Raw genomic sequence first — 23,000 nt, 5'->3', positions numbered from 1 at the left:
CAGTTGTTTCTCACTGCTGATGTGTTCTTGAGATACAGATAATCAAATCAGGCTTTTTCATACAGTGGGATAGAATTATTTTAGCCTGTTGTTCATGTTATGATTCCTGTTTGGATACCAGCTTGTAGTGGGAAAATAATATTCTTGGTTATGCAGCCTTGATTCAAGTGACTGCTGCTACGTAGAAGCAGCCTCTCTTATGCATCACCTTCCTTTAAAGCAATTCTTGAAGTAGCATTACTTGTGAAAAGAAGAAACTGTTCAGAACAAAAACAAGAATGAGGAATGTGGTCTCAGGGCTTTAAGGATAATTGCGTTGAGCTGTGCTTACGCCATAATACCTGGTGTAAATGTAGAGGGAAAGATAGAAGACTTGGAACAGAAACTGAAAATTGTCTTACAAAATGTAATGGTAGGAGGGTTATGTTTTCAGAGGATCGAAAGTTAAGGAACAGGGAATTCTGGTGACTCAAAGGCAGTGGGGTAGCAGAATGCACTAAAGCGGTGGAAACTGAGCCAAGTAAATCACGCATCAAAGGGAAAAGGATCCACAAATAACTTACCGCTATGCATATAGAAGGGAAGTAAAAACACGAGGGAAAATAAAACAAATAGGGGGATTAGCTCACCACTTCAAAAGGTAGAGTTAAGGATCTCTTATTTAAATGCTTTGCCTAGCAAGAAAATAAAATATGTATAGTTGGTGACTTCATTTAAGGCAAGAAAGAAAATCCTAAGAAAAGACCAAATGCAAGTCAGTTGTTCTACTGACCGTGTGGACAGACTGTGAGGCTGACAATTTGTGGTACTCAAAGGGAAAACAATAATGTACTCTAAAATAATGTAAGGGAAAGGAATAATGGATAACAGTAATAGCTAAATAGGTAACTTCTTTACTCTTGATGATCCAGTTTTCTAACACAGCAGGAAACAATTTTCTTTGAAACACTTCCGGTCCCTGAAAGCTGTTTTGTCTCATCAAATAAGTCCATTTAAAGCCTTCAGTATTTTTGGTTGTCTGGTATCTTGCTGCTTCTAAAGATCAAAATCGGCTATGAACTGAGAAGAAGGGGCAGGGGGAAAGCTTACTGCTATACAGCCTACATTTAATTCAACTGAGTATAAAAACATTATTTTGGCAGTGCTGTCCTTGATTAAATATTTTGTTTTCTAGAATGGCCTGTATCATAGATTTTTGCATACACTGTCAAAGAGTCTAATGTCTCTAGTTTTGCACAAATTACTTCCCACCCCTTCTTGGCTTTATATTTTGGAAGTGTGAGCTTTCCTACGGTTTAAAAAACCTTGCTGCTTTAATTCATGAAAGAAGTGATACTTTAGTTGGATGCAGCTAGCTGAAGCATCCATAGCTTTGTTTGATGTTCCTTGTACATGATAAAAAGACAGATTTCTGTATCGTATGCTTTCAACTTGTGATCATTTTAATGATTAGCATGAAAGTATTAGAAATTCATGCTCATATTTTTAGCATTTCATGTACATAAGCTGTAGTGGATTCTTTGCAATCAATGTTTATCAAAACTTCAGCTCCACAGAAGTACAGATAAATGCAGGTTGCAAAGACTTACTGGAAATTTGGCTGATAATGAATCTAAAATTCTTTTTGCCTTGGGTGAATAAATTGTGGCCACGCTGATAAACAGTAGCTAACCTGTAATACAGAAAAGTAGTCTTTCAATAATAGGTGGAAAAGAAAAAAGGGTGGTCATTTGCAAAGCTTTATATCAGACAATCAGGAATTAGTAAGACTTTGGGTTTTTATTCCTACTTGTATGTGATTGACTTACAAGCTTCGCTGAGCTGACTGTGAGAAATTGAAAATATAGTTCACTTAAGTGCTACAGAAGGCTCTACAAGGTCTTTAGTTGGTGTCCTTAACAATAAAGGTTCAGGAAATCTGGAAGAACTTATATTTCCATAGAAGATATAATAAAGTACTAGAATCTTTTATTCTTGACTTAAATATTTGCAACCTAAGGCTCCACTATTGCTCAAGTGAACAAGGTGTTTTATAAGGAGATGATCCTGTTGTACATGAGTACATCTGTGTCCCTTAAGCTTTCCCTCCTTCCTGCAGCAATAGATCTGAGTATGTGAGCCAACTTCAGCATGATTTAGCAGAGGAGTAGAAGCTGAAAGGCACTCTTCTTGAGGGCTGGGTGGAATAGGTAGATGGTGGAAGAGGTAAACTGTTGAAGTTCTCTTTGAGCAAAAGACTCCCACTTTTAACTTGTTACCTAGAGAGAACAGGGTGAGAGCTAGACTTCTTAAATGCCTTTATGATAGGAAAAACCTTAATCTTTGCTTTTGCACCTTTTTGCACACTAAACTCAATCACCCACAAGCTATGGATCTGTAGGTACGTGGGCTTCATTAGTTCTCATGTTTCAGAACTACCTTTTACTTTTGCTGTCTGTGTAGAAGCCAGCTCTACTACACGAAAACAATCTTCCCCCCCCGCCTTCCCTATTTACTGGTATCTAGTTGGTAATATCCAGGCCAGCCTTTCTTACAGTGTGCATATAGCATGTGAACTCCTCCCATCTTTTGCCATCATGTCACAATATATACCTTGCCTCTGATAATCACTCACAATGTTTCTCGTTCTTGAAGGGACCAAGGTGAAGGGCATAATTCATGATTGTCCCATACATACACAGCTCCTTTGCAGCAGAAGGATTTTTTTTTTTCTTTTGTCACATCAAACTCTGAATTTACCCTCCAAAAAGAAACTGTCAGCTCTTTCCAATGTCTCATCTATCTCCAGCTGTTTCTTAAGCTCTCTGAGCCTATCAGACATAACATAAACTAGTGTAAGCTCTCCAGTACTGTTCACAGTAAGTTATAATGCTTTTACTACAGGCATATATATATATCTCTGTAAAGATGCATGCATGCACATGTGTATGGTCGCTTTATCAGTTTAGAAAGGCAAATGGATGTGTCTCTGAAAATGTAAGATAGTGCACCCTTAGTAGACTGCACTGTGACAGCAGCGCAAAGAAACAAGCAGAACAGCTTGTGTTCTCTTCCTCAGCTGCGTTAGCTAGAGATGAGTGGATGCTGTACTGAGATCATGTGGTGAGGGCTAAATGATTTTATAAATATATTAATGGATTCTGTGAGGGGCTTGGTAGAAAAATATTTTTTTTTTGTCTGGAAAAAGAGATGCCTCTTGTTTCTTCAAAGGCTAATTTGTTATATACTTCCAGCTTTGATAATAAGGCTGCATTGGCATCCTCATATTAGCTGTTTATAAAAGTGTGTTTCAGAAGGCTATGTTTTGTCAACTTGGCATTGTTATTAATACATTAAGAGTATTAATGATTCTTAACTTGGGATGTGAGCTATAAGAGGGAAAGAGGGACTGTCTGCCTTTTTTTTTTTTTTTTTATTGAGGTAAAATTGTATAGCATTTGTGATTTCTGCTTCCATTTCAGAAGTTGGTGAAAAGAAAGGCAGGCAAAGTAAGAGCAGGTGTGAAGTTACTTAGTATACCTCATCCCTGACATGTATTGTGACCTTCTCTTCTTCCTTCTATATTCGAGTTGTCTCTTTTTTTCTCTGGAGGCTGCTGGTTATACTGAATTGTGTCATGTAGTAGGAAAATGCTCTGATGCAGAGATGTGGCAGGTGGTAACAATAGTGAACAGAACCAGACCCATTTTACTTATGACAAAATCCAGCTTCAGATGTGCATCATCACAGATCTGACACCTTTATCTCACATTTGGTTGCAGGTTGCAAATAATTATCCTTGTTTCTTATTTTGAAGGATTTTTCACACAACTGCCTTCCAGAAAAGTGTGTGCGATTTTTTGACCAACCAGAAATAGAGGAAGTCTTTGAAGTCACGCTATCATTTCATAAAATAGAACTAAGCAAAACATTCCATGCACTGCTCCTTCCAAAGAGCTGTTTGTCTTAATATTAACAAAGTGAAATTCTAGGTAGTTTAGTGTGATTTTTTTTTTTTTTTTTTTTCAGTTCAAGCATTTATCAGTGAGTAAAAACTGACCTGTTTTCCTCCTCTGATACTACAGAGAGACATCAAATATATTTGTAAATGCTGCAGAGGTAAGACTATCTCAGTGAAATGCTTCCAAAATAAAATCAGAACTAAATTTACAGTCAGTATGCTCCAGTTTCAGAGGGGCTGCATCCCCAACATCTATTAATTATCAAACACCATTCTGCGAGACCTTCTTCCAAGTTTATTAGATACTGTTCTGATTGTTTTTCTGGTACGGTAATATGAAAAAGAACCTAAAGCAATGTTGCCTTACATTCCCAAGATTGGCTGATAAGTAATGTTACTCCTTTCTTACATAAAAGTACCATGCAGTTAGAGTACGGCATATGTTGTAATCAGTGGAGGAGAGCATATGTGTTCCTCACCTCAGGAAGACATCTGTGAAGGAAAAAATGTAACAGCTTGATACAAACTGCTGAGAAGTTTGCAAAAGACCAAACTATTGTAATTATGTGTGAATCTGAACCTGATGCAGTTGTGGGGCTTGGTAAACCTAGCTTTCTAATTTTGTTCCGTTGTTGTTTCCATGTCCCTTGCTGCAAAGCTTTTTTTTTTTTTTTTTTTTTTTTTTTTTATCACCTTTTATGGCGTTTGGGCATGATTTAAAAAACAAACAAGCAAAAACTTTACAGAAGGTTGAAAAGTCATGCATGGAGGAACTCACAGTGGTGGATAACAGAATTAGAGCCTTTCTTTCCTCTGTTCCAGGTGATATTAAATAATACTAATCTCCCTGCTGTCTGCATCCAAAATTACCGAATGATAGAATTGCCTCCACTGAATGAAAGGGTTTATGGAGTGAGATTATCTCCCTGTTTCTAAACAGAGAAAGAAACTCACAACACCTGTGGGAAGAAAAATGTTTTTGCTAGTTCTGCTTCCAAGAATATTTTTCCACCTCCAAGCTGAAATTATTTCTGACCACTTTCTGGCCCATGGAAAACTCAAGAACAGAAGAGCATCAGGTAATGGACCATTGCATGAAGACTGACTACTTTGAGGGGAAAATTTTTCAGTAAAATGACTTCTTGCAGCAAACCTTGTATCTCAGTTGCTTAGGCTGTTGTGGCTATGACAGTGTAGCTTCTCTGAAAAAACATCTATGTTCTGCAGAAAGGACAGAGGTCTTTTATTTGACCTGGTGTCCAAGCACGGTAGTTCACTTGCAGCTGTTCCTTCCTGATATTTAAGGAATGCCACTACTTCCTCCAGTGATAGCCCTTTCTCCCCACTTTTTCCTGGTGTTTCTTGAGGATGGGTAACTCGATGAACTTTTCTCTGCATAAATGACACAAATCTTGCCTCTCTAAGGTGAAATTTAACTTTAGTTAACTTTAGATTTTCCACAATGTAGACACAGTATTCCAAATGAGTGTCAGATAAAGGAGTATCTTCAGGATTACTTCCCTTGACATGCTTTTTGTGCATCTTGTTTTACGCTTAGATTTCATTGCTGCAAGGGCATTCTACTGCTCTGTGTTCCACTTGTCCACTGGGACACCCAGGTCCTTTTCTGTAGAATTGCTCTCTGGTGAGTCGGGCCATGTCTTGTTGCATGGTGTTGCTCCATCCAAGAGGCAGAACTTAACATTTGTCCTTCCTGAACTTCAAGAGGTTTTTGTTGGCCCAGTTTTCCATACTGCTAAGGTCCCTCAGATTGCAGTGCTATTCTCCAGCATAGCTATCACTTTCTGAAATCTGGTGTCCTCACAAACTTGCTGAAGGTGCAGTTAGTGAGACCAATTGCCTTCCTGCCAGGAGCACAGGGATGAGTCTGCATCACTGCAGGTTTCTCTAAGCTCCTGTCCCTGGTTTTGACCATCCTCACAAAAAAATGTTATGTCTGGGCTTGTGTGCAAGGTTGGCATTGAGCTAGAGCATTTCATATAAGAGCAGGCTCTAGCCCCATGCTCTACTTTGCATGGAGGATGGGGGTGAAAACTCAGACGTGCTTGAGAGTGCCTTCCCAAAATTCACTAGGCACTGTTCCCAGGCCTTCTGCTTGTTCATTTCTCACTCACCACCTGTGCATTCAGATCTATCTGCTGGCTCATAAACTGATTTATATAAAGTTCTTCTCAATAGCCTACACCATGTCTGTTATGTATAGGTTTCACACAGACCATCCTAGAAGATGCCTCCAACATGTACTAGGTGGCCAGAGCAACACATAAAAGTTAATTTCTGGTATGATTTCAGTAAAAAAGTGTACTTTTCTGAATTACCTCTCAGCATTCCCAGTGATCCCAGTAGAAGGAAGGAAACATAAATATATACTCACCCTTTATTCTTTCTTCCCTTGAACTGTTTCTCTGAAAGGAAAAGGGGCTTTAGGAATGCAAGTGTACCCACTCTGCCAGGCACTTCTTTGCCAATAAAAAAAGGGTTCAGTCTCTAGGATATCTCCCTAAAAAGAGTTAAAGTCACTACAAGCTGATATCTGTGTGTCCAACTGCTCTGTTTAGTGTTTGGCTCATTTTTTTGTCTTCACAACACAGATTTTTAGATAACTTTATCAGTGGCCCTGTCTCCCATCCCTCTTGCCTACTCTCTGGCTTAAGAGCCTCTGGCAGCCTCTGGCAGGTTGGTTGGGATGAAAATCCTGGTTCTTTCTCTTGGGTGCATTTGTCCATCAGGAGTCTCAGGGCTGGGTGCTCTTCTCCCCATTTTCAAGTAGACAGGATGCTAAAAGCTTTGGGGAAGAACCCTATTCATGTAATCCCAGGTAATTGCCAGTGCTGACCAGCCAGGTCACATGTAGTGGCTGAAGTATGGATGTTTTCCAGAGAGTTTGGTTCACATGTCTGGATGTTTACACCTGGATCATGTTTGCCAGGTAGACATCAAAGCCTGGAGGGAGAAAATAACACCGATGCCACAAAGTTCACTTTCCCTACTCTTGCAGGCAGTGCAACATAAAAACATTTTATAAACTGATCAAACTCCATAATTTAAGATACATGAACTTCCCATGTCTTGTCTAAGAAGTTACACTGGGATAAGTGCAGCAGTTAGCTGTCCCCCTATGTAAAAACCTTTTAGCAGTGAGGTTCTAGGCATAGTCATGCCAGGCTTAGTAAAATTTGTAGCTGATTCACAGGCTATGTAAATATGCCTGTACTTTAGGAAGATGATATTGATGTGAGGAAGTGTATTGCCTTGCCCCTACAATGCATGAGCATACAGTAATGAAAAGACAGTGTCTTAAAAAGCCATCTAATCACCATGTTTAGTAGAAAAGTGCTGTGAGACAGATGTATTAATGCTCCAGAACCTGTTTCCCCACCATGTAGTATATAAGACAATGGCTTTCAGATAATGCTAAAGTTGGGAACAATGCTGCTATTATCATTCATGGATCAGATGACAACGAACCTTGTCATAAAAATGCATACATTCCCAAAACAACATCCTATCTTACCGTACATGGCTTTGTGAAGTACCCAGCTGTGAAAAAGCTGCAAAGGCAGATTAAAGTGGTAGAGTGACGGCACTGCAGGTTCTGGCACTCCAGGTGTAACTCAATTGTTTCATTGTAAATGGGCAAATGTATGGAGTCAAAGCAATACTTTCACTTACAACGTTTCATTTTTTCACTGTGCATTTAACACCATCAGATCCCAGACTTGAAAGCATTACTGTAAAGCCTAATTAACATGCCCAAGCTAAATATTTCCAGCACCTGCCGTGACAGAAGAGCTTTCATGCAGTGCTTCCCTTCTTACTTTTCACTTCTCACCCTCACTTGATGGTGTTGGGTAAAACCCCTGCAGCACGGTCTCCCTGAAGACCGTTAAGGTGCATCAGAAGACAACAGTCTCTCATTCAGAACCAGAAACAAATTTAAAATAAAAGCTGACTTACATTTTGTCTTGAAATAAGATAGTAAAGAAAACGTAATAGTCTGAGATATTATTAATGTTTAAGAACTGCTAATACTTACTAGCTATTAGTAACAAGCAATACCACCATCATTTCTTTATTCTCCCGGTTTGCTGCCTTCAAGTTTTGGCCAGACTAATCCCTCAACTTCTTTTCTGCTTTAAACAATCGTACAGCTTCTGTTCACCCCCCTGATATCCTGACTAGTTGCAGTTGCTACTTTGTAGAAGACATACATCATTCATATGTAGCTCAAGTTCATATGTGGGATGTAGTTCATTGAAGAACTGACTTGATCTTGGTCTTGGTTGTGGCTGGTCTTGCACAGGCACTGTCTCCTTTTGCTTGCTGAGAAGGGCAATAATCACAGGTCCTGTTCTTTGTTGTGTGTGTGGGATAAAGCCATTTACATCTGAGCAAAGCCAGTGTTTTGCCTCCACTTTCATTTCTGCACTGCATCAATGCCACTCCAACTTCTTTGTGTATGTGCCCACCTGTGTTCATTGCCAGAAAGCACTGCTTTGGTTTCTGCTGAGGGGATCTAGCATCATCCTGCCTTTTCCAGGAAAAATAACAGTATCAGATGAAAACATTGGGTAGATCCCACCCTCTCACACCTGCTTCTGAAACTGATCCCAGGGCATTAGGGGATGTGTTCTTTTGTCATGTTCATGGAGAAAGGATAGTGTTTATCTCAAGTCAGACTTGCTGAGTTGGGGTGAACTTTGTATATATGTTTCCTGTGAGATGTATGCTGTCCTTGCATGGAATCAGTGTGGAAATTGAGGAATTTAATCCTCTCCTCACAGCAATTCAGTGACACAGGCCAGGCTAGAATTCAGGATTTCTGGAGTCATTGAGTTATGAATATTCCTCTACGTAATGCTGTGCACTTGACATAAAAGTATAAAGTCCATCTAATATGAGTTAGCCCATGCATGAGCTGTCAATACTAGGAAATAAAGGAGAGTGGTGGCACAATGCATCAGTTTGCAGTAGAGATTGGCTGTGTCCAGTTTTAAGCTCCCTCAGTATGGGAAAGACAACAAATCCAGCAGAGGTGGTCAGGGGCTGGAGCACTTGCTCTCTGAGGGGATGCAGAAGAAACTGGACCTGTGCAGCCTGGAGAAGGAAAGGCTTAATAGCAGCCTTCCTATACCTACACAGAGGTCATGAAGAAGTTGAAGGCAGGCCTTTCACAGCAGTCCATGTCAGGAGGATGAGAAACAATGGGCATAAGTTGAAATGAGAGAGGTTGGATATAAGGAGAAACCTTTTCACCATGAGAACAGTCAAGCATTGGAGCAGAGCAATTGTGCAGTCTCCTCCCTTGGATGTTTTCAAGACACAACGGTTAAAGCCCTGGGAAGCCTGATCTCATCTCATAGGTGACCCACCTTTGAGTTGTAGGTAACAAGGAGTTGTGCTAGATGACCTTTCAATGTCTCTTCCAACCTGAATTATCCTATGACCATGTGATTCTTGTTGGAGCCTTTCTGACACTGACTTGAATGTCTGCATCCTCTGAAACTTGGGATATTTCTGCTGGGCAGCAGTTGAGGTAAAGATCTGAGGGTGAGCAGAACCTCAATAAAAGCATACCTCAGATTATCAGCGGTCTTGGAGAGTTGTGGAAAGAAGATTCTTAGTTTTATCTGTAATTTTATTCAGTCTTTGGAGCTTGAATTTTTGATTTACTGAACTGAGTAGAGGTAGTTCCATGATATTAACTAAGAATACAGTATGCACTCCAAATAAATAAAGCACTCTGTGGGAATCATCAAAACTGTACATGCTACTCCATCTGGTGGGGAAATAAATAACAACTGCCAGTGTTTAAAAGGTGGAGACATTCTTCAATGACAAAGGCAGGATTTTTCCAATATGTTTTGTATCTGTAAGCAAGTGTCCTCACTTTTGCAATACTTACACTACACAGAACAGACAGAAAATCTTAAGTAGTTTGGGGAATTTTGTTTTTTGAAAAATTCAAAGTCAGTCTGAAGTCAGACCCAGAAGTCAGTCTCTGTGGTCCAGAATTGCATTCTGTCTGTGTTTGTAGAGGGCTAGCCCATCGGTCCCTGATTAATGCCTCTCTGCACAACATTATCAGTTGGAAGTTTCTTCGCCAGATTCTGGAATGACTGCATAGAGGTACATGAGAATGACAGTGTTGATGATGCCTGGAAATAACATGAAGCATGTTAGGATGGAATTAAAATCTCATATGTTTTTCGAAGATAATAGGAGTAAAGGTCATGTTGCCCCTTCTGTGAGCTATGAGATTCTATGTCTGATAGTAATTTCCCTCTTGAAGTAAGAGAACCTCACAAGAAAAACACATGAAAGAGTAAAGGCTAAGCTAAGTTATATGGATTTCATGGGTGTCTTTTTATTATCATTACATAATCAGCAACAGCCATTTTTTTTCAAAGTAACACACACATTGAAATGGAGAGAGAGGTCAGAGACAGTGAGCCTCAGTCTAAGTCTGCATTTGTGTGTGGATGTGCAGGCAGAGTCTGAGGATTATGTTGACTGTCCTAGAGACTCACATACGCTGTTTATTCCTATATTTTGAGCTAGAGAGGGAGCAGTGAACACCTTTTGGGAATATGATCACTTCATTTTGGTGAGAAGTAAGCTTTCATTTGGAACAAAGAGGGTGTTACAATGCTCTTCACAGCCACGGAATCTTCAGTTTTGCTCTTCTTTTGCAATGAATAAAAATGCCTGTTTTTTTCCTGTACGATAGCAAATTTGTAATTCAGACATTTGTTGTTGAGCCTGACTTATGAGTAATGAAATCTAGTACCTTCTAATCTAGTCTGAATTGAATATCTGATCTCAAAGAGAAAGACTTTGCATCACAGTCCCCACCACTTGCCTGAGGTCCACTTCTGATCTGAAGACAGATTCTTTAGACGTTTTTTCAAACTCAGAATCTGACTAGAGACTTTTCTGCTGTAGACGTTCAGATCTCTGTCATAAGGCCAGTGTTCAGCGAAAAGTTGTAACCTTATAGCCCAGTAGATATGGTATTGCCAAGAGGCCACCGGCTTTGAAGTTAACAACGGAGGCCTCTGGAGCTGTCATGCTTTGTATGGACTTGACTTGGCCTGCCTGCAGATTTGTTTTAGCTTGTTTACCTGTAATAGTGATTGTCTAATGATCAGGTAACTATTACTTACTTTGTTTTAGCTTTTGATCAGCTTTGTACAACTATGTGGTGTAACGCCTATTCTTATATATTTTTTGTAACTAGAAGATATTAATTATAAGTACTTATTCTCTGTAGTACAAGCTGTGTATGACGATCCTAGAATAAAACACCCTGAGAGTACAAAGACAGAGGCCCCAGGGCTATGAACAGCTCACAGAGGTCACTTAGTAGTGATTGAAGGAGGGCAACCTTTAGAGTTGGGTAAAACCAGTTAGGGATAAGAGAGAGAACAAATACTAAGTATTCAACATATGTAATAAAACACCATATGTAGTAAGTACATGTGTAACATAGAGTTGGAAATGAATGAAGAAAGACCAAGGTGCAGAGCCGTTTTAGAAAACATGTAAAAAGGATTCCAAGGAGATCCTGAGTTGAGGAGGAAGAAACCATTAACATCATACTGGCAAAAGACTTGAATGCTATAGGTCACTGTTCCCCTCCCCCTGTACTGAAGCTATCATTGTTAAGACCCAGAGGAGCAGTGGAAAGGAAAGCCCACCACCAAAAAAAATGGGTATATATTAAAATGTTTGTGTATATACAATTTTAACTGAATATAATTTGAACTGTGAAGTGAATGAAACTAATGAAACCATCATCCGTCTGATGGGTTTCACTAAACTGTTAAGACTTAAGCTAAACTCACAGTAAGTTCATGGCTTTGCATATATAGTGTGTTCTTTTTGCCCTTAACATTTCAAGTGTATCAGACTGATGGGACTCCAAGCAGTCTATAATATAACCTGAATGCAATGATTTGGTAGCAAAGATTAGGAAAACAGTCATGAACGGTGTGTATCCCTGACTGGTACAGCAAAAGTATTTTAGGATGACCTGACATGAAGAGGTACATACCCACGTTTTGTCATCCGCTGGAGCGGATGAATCTCTTTCCAGAGATTTTTTTCAGAAGAGAGTAAAGGGGAAAGTTCTGTTCAAGGAAGGTGTGTGATTATGTCCTGAGTTGCTCTCATCCTAGAGAGGCAAGATATATGACTTTTTTGAGTCTTTAGGAAAAGACAGCTTACATGCTGCTTAAGATGATACTACTGGGTTTGGCCTTCATGCACTTGACCCAAATATAGTGAATATATGGTTTACTTTATGAGATGTTATTTGGGGATGATTCATCATCCTCTTATACCACGATCTGTCATCTTTCAAGAAAACTTTTAAATGCTTCTGAGGTCAATGTAGTTAGATCATGTGAGATCTTGTGCTGTTGAGACTTCTTGTGAAGCAGAAGGAAAACCACCACATTTAGAGCTTAGTTTGTCTAGCAGTGGGTACAGTGATTTGGGTGGAACAGTCATTACATTTCAGAAGTTGTAATGAGAGAGCTTAGCTTGGGAGCAGGTCTGTGAAGGGGAAGGGTCTGTAATGATGTTTAAATGAGAGCATCAAAGACAGAGGTAATGAAGCTGCTACTGTGTCGTTTTAAGAGACTGGAGAACAAGCCACACTAATATTAAAAGAAAATATTGTAAGCCATAGGCTGTGAGGCCAAAATGCAATCCCTACAATTCAGATTGCTCTTCATATGTGTGAAGGACAGATTTAGACCCACGAGGGAAAGAAAAGCTGTGAAGAAGAGGAGGAGGGCTAACAGCTTACTTCTTGGCTGTTAACATTGAATAATTAAACACTAACAACCAAAAGGAAAGCTGTTGTTTTCCTAGTCCAAATACCCAGCCAGGAATAAAACATTAAGCAGCTATACAAATGATGTCTTTCATTTTCTTTTCATAAAACAAACCACTAAGTTAAACAACATATACTTTGGATACATGGAATATAAGTGCATTTCATATAGCCAGAAGTGTAACTTCTGGAATTTGTGGTCTGCATGTGACAGGTAAACTGAACATTACTTAGTGTACTGAGTTTTTTCCCTTAAAAGTCGTTGTGCATCTGTGGAAATTAAGGCTAATACCTAGAATACTAAAGTGTTAAATCTTGGCTGCCTTATGGTAAAGAAGGCTTGTGTGTCCAAGATATTACCAGGGATTTTTTTCCAGCTATGTTATTTGGTCCAAAATTTTTATTATTTACTAGCCCTGTCCTGCTTCTGGAAAGCAAGTCTGCGCTTTTACTGGTGGAGGGACTTAAGGTGTTGTGGCATTAGACTCTGGTCCCTGCTCCTTTTGTAGTCTTTTCACTAAGACTGAACTTTGGAGAAGTTCTCAACCTGCAGCTTAAGCTTGCAGAGAGGAGAATAAACCAAGTTGTTTTACTGGCAGTTTCTATTGTGTGTAAAGCAAGGATTGTAAAAATTAAGAGTGAAACAGAGACACCACATTCATGATTTCAGACTACAATCCATACCCATTCACACGTTTTATACTGTAAGAAGACTCAGAGGAGAAGGGGGAAAAAAAAAAAAAACTAAGAGAAAAAAAAGACATATGAAATAGAGAGATGGCACTTAGAATCCAGTATGTCTGACAGAAGAAATACCCCCCAGAGCCAGAAAATTGTCATCAGGTAGCAACGATATCAGTCTAGAGCTCCTTCCAGCTTTGGATCACGAGGCCCATCAGCAGAGCTTCCTGTACACAGCACCCCTTCACAGTCACTCATCAATCAAACAACTCTGAAAATAAAGACCACATGTCATAAAATTTGTGGAATTCTTCCCTTCCTGTTTATGCAAGAACTGCCAGATCACTTATGTTGCTGTACCATCTTTCGGTCCTCGGAGAGGCGGATGATTTTCTTTTCCTAGTGTCAGAATAGATAAGTCCTTTTGCTTCTGGTGTGAAACATAAATGTTGTTATTATAAGACAATTTCACACTGTACAGGACACCAGGGACTGTTGTAGGAATGCAAAGGTAATGACTTTGACAGGTTATTTATTCACCTCTATAAAGCTCCTCTGCCAGCTTGGATGGGGAGGGATAAAAGGGTGGATCCAAAATACCATATTTGTCTATGCAAAAGCCTTCATATTTGTTTGTATTGGTTGGATTTAAGAAACTGTGCTAATGCTGTCATGGTAAGACTGGTTGCTTGTCAGCGCTCAGGCCTGTGCCCACACCCTGTTCAGTTTACTTGGATAGGTGCAGTCAGAGGTTCCCATGCCCATGTCATGCTGGAATACCAGGTATGGGACAAAACAGTCCTACTTCAATGAATTGCCACCTGTATGTGGGTCACTCCTACTCACCTACATCTTCAGAGGTGCCATAAGAAGTAGAGATCTCTCCTTGTAGTAACTGGCACTCCTTTCTCTAATAGATCTGCAAAGATAAGGAAAAGGTTGAAATTTATATTAAAAACATTCAAAAAATAGCAGTAGTTCTGCTGGCAGTTTTCCCAGCACACCATATGTCGACCTTTTCTGGTCAATGTAAAAACCACAATCAACTGTGACGGGATTAGTGGGTTCACCTCAGATGTAGCACCCCACGCTTTGCTTTCTCATTGATGCCACCCTTTCCACGTGACTTCAGGGTCCCTTCGTGTGACCTTTTGCTCGAGACAGTTTCCAATGTATGTTCCCAGAGAAGCCATCAGGGGCTCACAAAGCATAGCCTGCAGGTTTCCCAAAGCCAGGATTTCATTTGTTCCTTTGCATGCCTAGGACTGGGCCCTCTTTCTCCAGGGTTGCTTGTCCAAACTTAAAATGTTCTTTGCAAAGCTTTTTTTGTTGACTTCCAGGTTTCTTTCTTTGATTATCAGAGGAATATCCACTTCCTCTTCCATACCTGTCTGTGTTTTCATTCTCTTTTACCCATAAGACAAATTTCTGAGGGTTCTCCACCCTCCTGGCCCATGAGGACAACCTGATGCCTGTTCTTTGCTGGTCTTTGGTCTGTATGCTAAAGATGAAGGCTTTGTATATTTTTAACGTTCTCCCATAGCATTAATTCTTTATATCCGATATGAATTATTGGCAGATTAACAGCAATCTGGAAAAGCAGATGGTGCTTTCCAGACCTCCCTCCTCCTTCCCTGTCATGGTTGAAAGGAAACTAACATTAATGCAGCCCTAACCTTCAGTGAGAGCACAGGCCTACTCAGTGTGTCAAGCTGCCAGATCTTTACATACAGCTTTATCACACGTACGTATTTCCTATTTCTTCTGGATATAGAAAGAAACCTCCAATATATATCAGAATTTTATACTGTGCCAAAATTTTATCTATAGTTACAGATGCAAATATAAACCCACCATATAACTACATCCATGCATAATCACATAAATACATATCAGTGTCTCTGCATTTGTACTCCTAAATATATGGATGTGTGTTCACAGAAATACATATGTATGTATGTGCATACATGAGACATCAGGTATTTATGTTTACTTCCTAAATCCATTGGACATCAATATTGACATGTTTCTCTGTGGAAACTCTGAAATTTAGGTCAGATGATTGAAAGTCATTAGCATGGCTTGGAATGGCAAATGTGCGCCAACTACTGATTAATCACAGGTATCTCCCCTGGCAAGAAACAGACCCTTGTATCACTTTCTCTGCACAGTTGCACTATGTCCTGCCTTTATGCTTGCATCATGTTTGGCAGCTTTTTAGTCCTTCTCTGCTGGACAACTTTCTTCAAAGATTTTGTGTCCAGAAAATTCATGCTAGTTGTAAATGTGCCTTTTTCCCCTGTACCAGCAATATTATTTGGCAGCAGTTATACTCCTAACAACTGATAAGAAGTAGTTTGGATATGCACCAATACACCTCAAGCTCTTTCTTCAAGCTTCTTCCAGGAAAACATTCATTTTTAAACAATTTTTTTGTTTCATAGGAAATAAGATTAGTATGAAATTCACTGAAAACAGCAGAAACTTGTGGCAAGTAATATATGCACATGTATATACACATGGACACACAGAGGTTTCAGTCTGAGACATAAAACCTCTTTTTGGCAGATGCTTTCGCTTTGTCTTCAGTAGTCTATTTTTGACCATCTTTCTTCCCAGCCTACAGTTAATAAAGTCAGTCATCAGAGGCAGTGAAATTGTTTCTTCTTTATTCTTTATCCTTTTGTATACTAACAGCCTGTGCTGTTCCTTATTGTGTTACCTGTAAGAAGGGTTTTGATGGAAACCTTTTCAAGACAGAAAGGATCCCACAGCACTGGGGGTTAATGAAGCCCATGGTGCCGTCTTAAATTCTGCACTTTTGCACCACTTACGATATTTATTTTTTTCAGGTTTTTTGAAGAATGTTGTTTAGTCGCTTGGTCACAGCTTCCCTCCATCGAATGGCGTGAAGCCACCTTGCCAATGAATATAGCATCAATGAGTACGGCATCTTTGGTGGCAAGCACTGCAGGGAGAGAACATTGGGACATGATGGAGTTTTGTGAGGGTTTGTTGTGTTTTACTTTGGTCTCATTTCTCTGTTTGTTTCCTTTGTGACATTTTGGATGTTTGGGAAGTAACAAGTGTACTCCGGGCAAATCTTGAAAAATACCTGTGTTTTCCCTCATCCATGCCCAAATGCCATCTCACTTAAGATCAAGAGGATCAATGTAAAGTTTAGCAAGAGAATTTGGAGCCCCATGATGGAAAGAAAAATTTATTTATTACTACTGGCTTCTGGTGTTATTTCAGACTGTTTCATGATCATCATATAAACATCCCCTTGCATTTACTCAGCTATATACTTATACTCCAAAAGGAGTAGCATATGGTGTGAAAACCAGATGCCCCTGCCCACATAAAAGCTCTATACATTTGTTTGAATGTAGTCAGGAAACAGTCACGATCTTCTTCCCACTCTCAGAGGAGTCAGCTGAATGCAGCCAAGCCCCTGTTTAGCTCTCAGTGACTGCTGGTGTTGCCTAGGCTCTCCTGGGGGGGAATGGGATGGATTGTCTCGTCTCATGGGAATGTTTCACCATGCTCCTCTGAACTTCCCATGCTTTGTGTGCTAATTCTCTCTACTGAGAGTCGTCTTCTTCCCCTCAAAGGCTGTCTGGGTTCCTCCTCAGGAACTTTCTACTTCATTCCTCTCCAGCATCTGGCTCTGTATCTCATTCTTTGCATCTGTGGAGCAGTTATTAACATCATTAGGGACCTCCTTCCCAGTTGCACCCTATACACACTTCTGGCCTCTGCTTCCAGAGGCCAGGTTTGCATCCTGTCTAAAAACTGCCTTTAATCCCTCATCTTTTTAAATCAGTACTCCAAATGAGAACGTGTAAGCCTGTAATAAGTCACAACTTTCACTTCTGTTGCATCTTCACTTCTGACCATTCTTTGTTCGGAGGTCAATATTTATGTCAGCCATTAATTTTTTATAGACTCCGTTCAGCTGCCTTGCTCCTGCAATTTTCTGGCATGTGGAAATGTAACAGAATACGATGCTCTGAACACCAACACAGGTCCCTTCCATGTGGCACAAAATCTTCGGCATGCTTTGCAGTGAGATGATGGGTTTTTTTCTGTGTAAAGCCAGAGGTCTGGTTCCATGCTCTGCCAGTGACCTGCCATGCGGGGGCAGAACAGCTCCACCTAGGAACAAGAAATGAGTTCTCCTAAAGAGAGCCGGTGGCTCTGCAGCTCATCTCTCCACAGGAGCAGATATTCCACTGAGGAAACCTGCAGGATAAACTGCGTTCCCTAGAAGCCCCATAGGTTCAGGAGAGTCTCATCAGTCTTGTCTTGTCCTTCTGCACTCTTGCAATAGCTGATTTGGCTGCTTTTACTACAGCCCCAAGACATAGGAAGCCCACAATCATGAGAAATTTCATACCTTGTGCTGTGCCAGAGTTGTCAAACAAGCCAGATTCAGCTCTGAATATTTATCGAAGATCAGAACAAGCCAACAGTACACATGACTATTGTGTGCTGGAAGCATCAGTGTATAGGCTGGGTCAAGTGTGACACCAGTGGGAATTGCGTACGCAGAGGGACTGCATGGCATGCAGAAGGGGTCTCCGGTGTATGGACCTCTGCATCTCCCATGTACACTCCAGTTGTAAAATGTGCAGAGGCATGGCTCTCTGGTAGGATTTACATTATTTTAATATTCTACTTTTTTCAAGAATTCTGGGCACGGACAGTAAATCTTTAAAGGCATTGGGGTATTTTTAGTCATGCTATTCTGAAAGTCTTCCCTGCAGAAATTGCAAATACTATTTTAAAAAGTCTCTACAGCTCTAAGTCATATGAGTCACTAAAAAGGGTTTTTGTCTTCCTTTTTAGATTTAAAAAGAGTTTCTTTCTCCAGTAGATTCTTACTTTGCTCTCCCAGAAAAATGGACGGGTCTGTTCTTTCATTCAGGCTAAAAGGTGTTGTTGAAGACCCTTTGATATGTTTTTCTCATGTACATCAGATGATGCAGGTAATGAATGGACAGCACTGCACCTGATGTTTGACTTCAAAATACCATTCAATACTGGCCTTGGACTGTCATTTCTGTCCTGTTGGCAAAGCCGCACTTACTTCATGCCACTTGATTTTTTTTTTGTTGCATGGGACATGCCATTAAAGGCCAGAATTCAAGCAAAGAATATTTATATTTCTGATCTTTTATAAAAAATGAACATATAAACAAAAAGGCTTGTACGAGGATGGAGGAGAGGACCCCTGCTCTCCCCTTCGCTTCCCTTCTGAACAGAGTAATAGTATATTTCTGGTAACACCTGAATTTCAATCCTTTGATTCCTGGTCTGGAAAAACATCCAACTGAAATCGGTGAAAACTGCTAAAATTTTTTTCCCAAAACCTGCAAGATATAGTGCAAAGCCTTTAAAAAAATCTGAGTTAAATCCAATTTCTTAAATCCCTGATGGAAGAAATCTTATTACCTTCAACACTATTATATACAGGACAAAGCCTGTAAGGGTTTGCCAAGTTATTGAAAAAGGCAAATTAATGACAGCACTTGAAATTACCTGTAATTATCAGTGACACCGGGTCAGCATCATTGCAATGATAGTCTCACAGAGTGGTGACTCTGACTGCTTCAGAATTTATACAAAACTGCAAAACAAAATGTGACCTCCACAATCAGTATTAAGGTATCTCTGGAGCATTTAAGCATCTGAATTCACAATTTACTGTGTAGCTTCTTTCATCTTTTGAAGAGCAGTTAAATTCTGAAGCCAAGGGTCCCAAGCGTTTTCCTGATCAAAATCACCTCTCCTTTCCCATTCATATTTACTCAGGCCTCTCCCTTCACTGTCACCATCACACAATGTCTCTGCAGCAGCTATAACAACTGCTTATATGGAAAAGTAATAATAGGAAGGCGTTTAATGAATTTTAAGCTGACTTTAATGTAATTTAGCAGCTGGAAACAAGGAGAAGAGCCAGCACAGTGTGACCTGCCAGCTCTCTATGGATTGTCAGTGGTCAATGTAGCACATATTTCAGCACTACTCTCCAGGGTATGCTGGCGATATTTCTTTTCTCCAGCTACGTTCCTGATTTCAATTAAATCAGAGTCTGAAGTACTCTTTCTGATATAGTTAATACCTTCCAATAAATGCTCTTGGCTTTGTTTCTCCCCAGACGCTGTCCTTCCTCACATTTTTTTGCTCAGTGAGTGAAGCAGACATCACCTGAAAAGCAAAGATGTTCTTTTTAGAGAGCATAGAACCGAAGTTTTGTCTTGAGAAACGAGGGAAGAAAAAATAGGCCTCTGGTTATATAGCAATAATCCTTCCATTCCTGGAGAACCTCTCCAAACCTTTCTTTTGTTCCTTCACTGTTACTATTTCTGTATTAGGTCTGCAATGTTGTTGGTTTTTTTACTCTTTCTATAACTATAAAGGAATTTCCAACATAAAGCCACTCATCAAACTATACAGCTGAAGGTTTTAGTTTGCATACCTTGAAGTTTATTTTCCACTAAGTATATGAACCAAATTGTTAACACATTGACCCAATGCCTTTGAGGCATTATAAAGCTTTTTATGACAGCCTACAATTAGTATTATATAGTTTCTTTTGAAGGAGGCTTGCAACAGGTGTCTTAGCTTTCTGCTTCTTGCTTCCGTCCCCTCCAGTTCAATGAAAAATACACAGTTTAACAACCATTTATTAAGATCACCCTTGTTTCCAGTTCAAATGTGTCTGTGCTAGAACATGGGAGGAAACTACAGTTATATAATAAGCTGGGCAAAGGACTGCATTTGCCTTCATTTTTGCAAAACTTCATTTTGATACAAATTCATCTTTGCAGTTTTTAGCTGGTTTGACCTTTAAAAAAAAACCTAAAAAAAAAGCCAACCACAAAACCCCTCTATCACACTATTTTGATGAGCTCCACAAGCAGCTTTTTGTGGTGGTCCCACTACTGAGATCCAGAACAGCACAGAGAGTTGTGCTGGTGGTATCTGGAGCCATTCAGCTGCTTCAGGCTTTGCAGAAACCATCCCAAAGAAGATGGTGGCCTTGTGACGGTTTCCTTTGCTTGCTGTGGAAGGGTTATGTAGATCACTTCAGGTTCATTTGGATGGATACTAGTATAATCCTTCGTCGCTCTTCGACATTCTCATTTTGCCTGGTTGGGTTGATGACCAGCCACGATAACCTGTGGCTGCTGAACCACAACAACCAGTATGTCCATGGCTGCACACAGCAGATAGCTGTAGTTCTGGGGACCTGACTGTTGATGACTACCATATCTCCAAAGGCGTTCAAGCAATTGCAGATTGTACTAGCTGAACATTTCAGGTAGGGCGAGGATGCCTGTACCTCCCGGCCTTTGCAGATTTGTGTGTTGTATGAATCACAAGTGCCAGCAGCTGTTCTGATCACAGCTGTGTGGTTGGGCTACTCACAGCCATATGGCAAAGGTTGCTCAGGGCTTCTTAGCACCGTAAACCAAACTCAGTGCTGCTACCTCCAAAATGAGATGCCGGGGTAGGACCCATGCTGTGGGAGAGGAGAAGGGAAGAAAAGGAGCTTGCTCAGAGAAAGAGGAGAGCCTGAGGAGTGCAACTTGTTGCTGCTGTTAAATGGTATAAGTGAGAGTGAAGACCTTGGTTGAAACCTCTGCCTCCATCCCCTCATTTGTGTCAGCAGCTGCATTGACATGGCTCTCTGCAGCTTCATCATATCCAGAGCAGACATCAGGACTGTGGTTGTTTATCAACCTGCTGCCCAAGACGGCTGCAACCTCTGTGCTTAGGACTGGCCCTGCTGTGCATGAAGGTGGAAGGCAACCCCAGTCCAAAGCAAGATATGTAAAGGCCATTTAGCACTGATCTCTCACTTCTATCCCTTTACTGCACTTTCCTGGATAGTTTCACAAGCTGTAAAGTCTCAGGCTGCAGATAAACAACATTTAAGTTGGGACCGCTGCTGAATATCCCTCCCCAGTTACACATTCCTGTCACTTCTCTGTGGTGTCTCTGGCACCCCTACAGAGTGAGCAGATCAGACAACTGACCATGTAACAGAAGGGAACCCTTGTGGATCACCAGTAAAGCAGAGGAACGTGAGAGCTAATGCTAGGGAGGATACTGAGGTGTACAGCTGGGGTGAGCCCCAGGTGGGACTGTGGTGCAGAACAGCGGACTCAGATCAGCAAGATTATTTGGTTTACTAACTTCTGTTCAGGCAGCTCTTTTTGGGGTCTGAACCTAGCTTTGCTTTGGAGATTATGGGCACAACATGGATTATTTCTGGTAGAGAATTTCTTGTTTCCAAATCAGACCACTGTCGTCATAGAACAAATGCATTTGTAGTTATTGTCACTGAAAAAAAAAAGGGTATTTGTGTTGAAGAGCAATGGCATGACACTTCTCCAAAAAAAACCCCAAACCAACAAAAAAACCAAAACTCCGAACCATAACATTTCTATTCCCTTTGCCCTTTTCAAATTGACCCTGTCTCCCCTGACATTTCCCTTAAGCATCAGCTTTAGAGATCATTCCAGTTTTCAAAAAAAACCATCCAGGCATGTTGACAAATTCAATGATCAGTATAATTAGTACCCATAGCTGGAAAAGAGCTTGATGCATACAAAAATCCTTGTGATTCTGATAAATATATATGCTCATACAAGTTCCCTGAGACATGGAAAACCCCACATGCAAATTTTGAGAACAATTGATTTCAAAGTTTCTAAACACATATGTACTCTTGTACTATTACCACAGTTTTGAAATACTCAGTCCATAGATGGGTTCTTTTCTTAACTATATACTAAATTGTGAGCATCATGTTCTAAAATTACTTCTTATTAATATGAAATATGAAAAAAGAGGTTGTTTGTCTAAGCCTGAGTGTTCCTGAGGAATGGTGTCTGTAATTGTCAGGGCTAGAAGAGCCTAAAAACATTGCTCAGAGCCCAGAGCTGAGATGTGAAACACATCACTAAGTGCTGGGGGATTCATAGTTACTTGCAGACTGCAATGTGAGTGGGCAGGCTTGTGAGCCTTTCTGAAGGGAGGCATGATGCTTTGATGTGCCCAGTAATTACATGATGAGTTCTAATTGATGTAAGCAGTAACGAGAGAGTGCCTCATGGCATGGAAAAAAAAGACTGGCAGATACCTCTAGTCGTTTGCTCTGCTTTGGTAAGAGATTGTCCAAGTGAACATCTCTCCATTCAATCACATTTTCCACTGGAAATTCCTCTTTCCTTTGCATATCTTTTAACATACAAGACTCTCTGTGGGCTCATTTGAATAGGTTGCCACACAGGTACATCAGATGAAACAACAGGCTGTAGCCCCAAAAGGAGCGGAAATACTATTTTAAAGATCTTATCTCTCTCTGAGAGTCAGGCTGGCACTGTCTGTTGCTTTCCTGCTTTTACATGTACTTGTCAAAAAGAAGTTCTACTCTTTAAGGACTTAAAAAAACCAACTAAATAAATAAAAATTGCTCTCAAGGCCTGAAAATGCTTCAAA

The 23,000-nt window shown here is 40.3% G+C and overlaps 1 long non-coding RNA gene across 1 annotated transcript in view; it reads left to right on the top strand.

Annotated features, from left to right (window-relative positions):
- The first annotated feature begins 3,148 nt into the window (after positions 1-3,148).
- Positions 3,149-23,000, top strand: part of LOC141946644 (uncharacterized) — a 30,608-nt gene continuing 10,756 nt past the window's right edge. The window contains exons 1-3 of the long non-coding RNA XR_012629897.1: positions 3,149-4,098; positions 4,763-5,019; positions 16,337-16,494. This is a non-coding gene — a long non-coding RNA (uncharacterized LOC141946644). The remainder of the gene's footprint in view (positions 4,099-4,762; positions 5,020-16,336; positions 16,495-23,000) is intronic.

The sequence above is a fragment of the Strix uralensis genome, chromosome 1, assembly GCF_047716275.1.
Source record: "Strix uralensis isolate ZFMK-TIS-50842 chromosome 1, bStrUra1, whole genome shotgun sequence".
In the NCBI taxonomy this organism is placed as follows: Eukaryota; Metazoa; Chordata; class Aves; order Strigiformes; family Strigidae; genus Strix; species Strix uralensis.
This window is presented reverse-complemented; position numbering and strand designations above follow the sequence as displayed.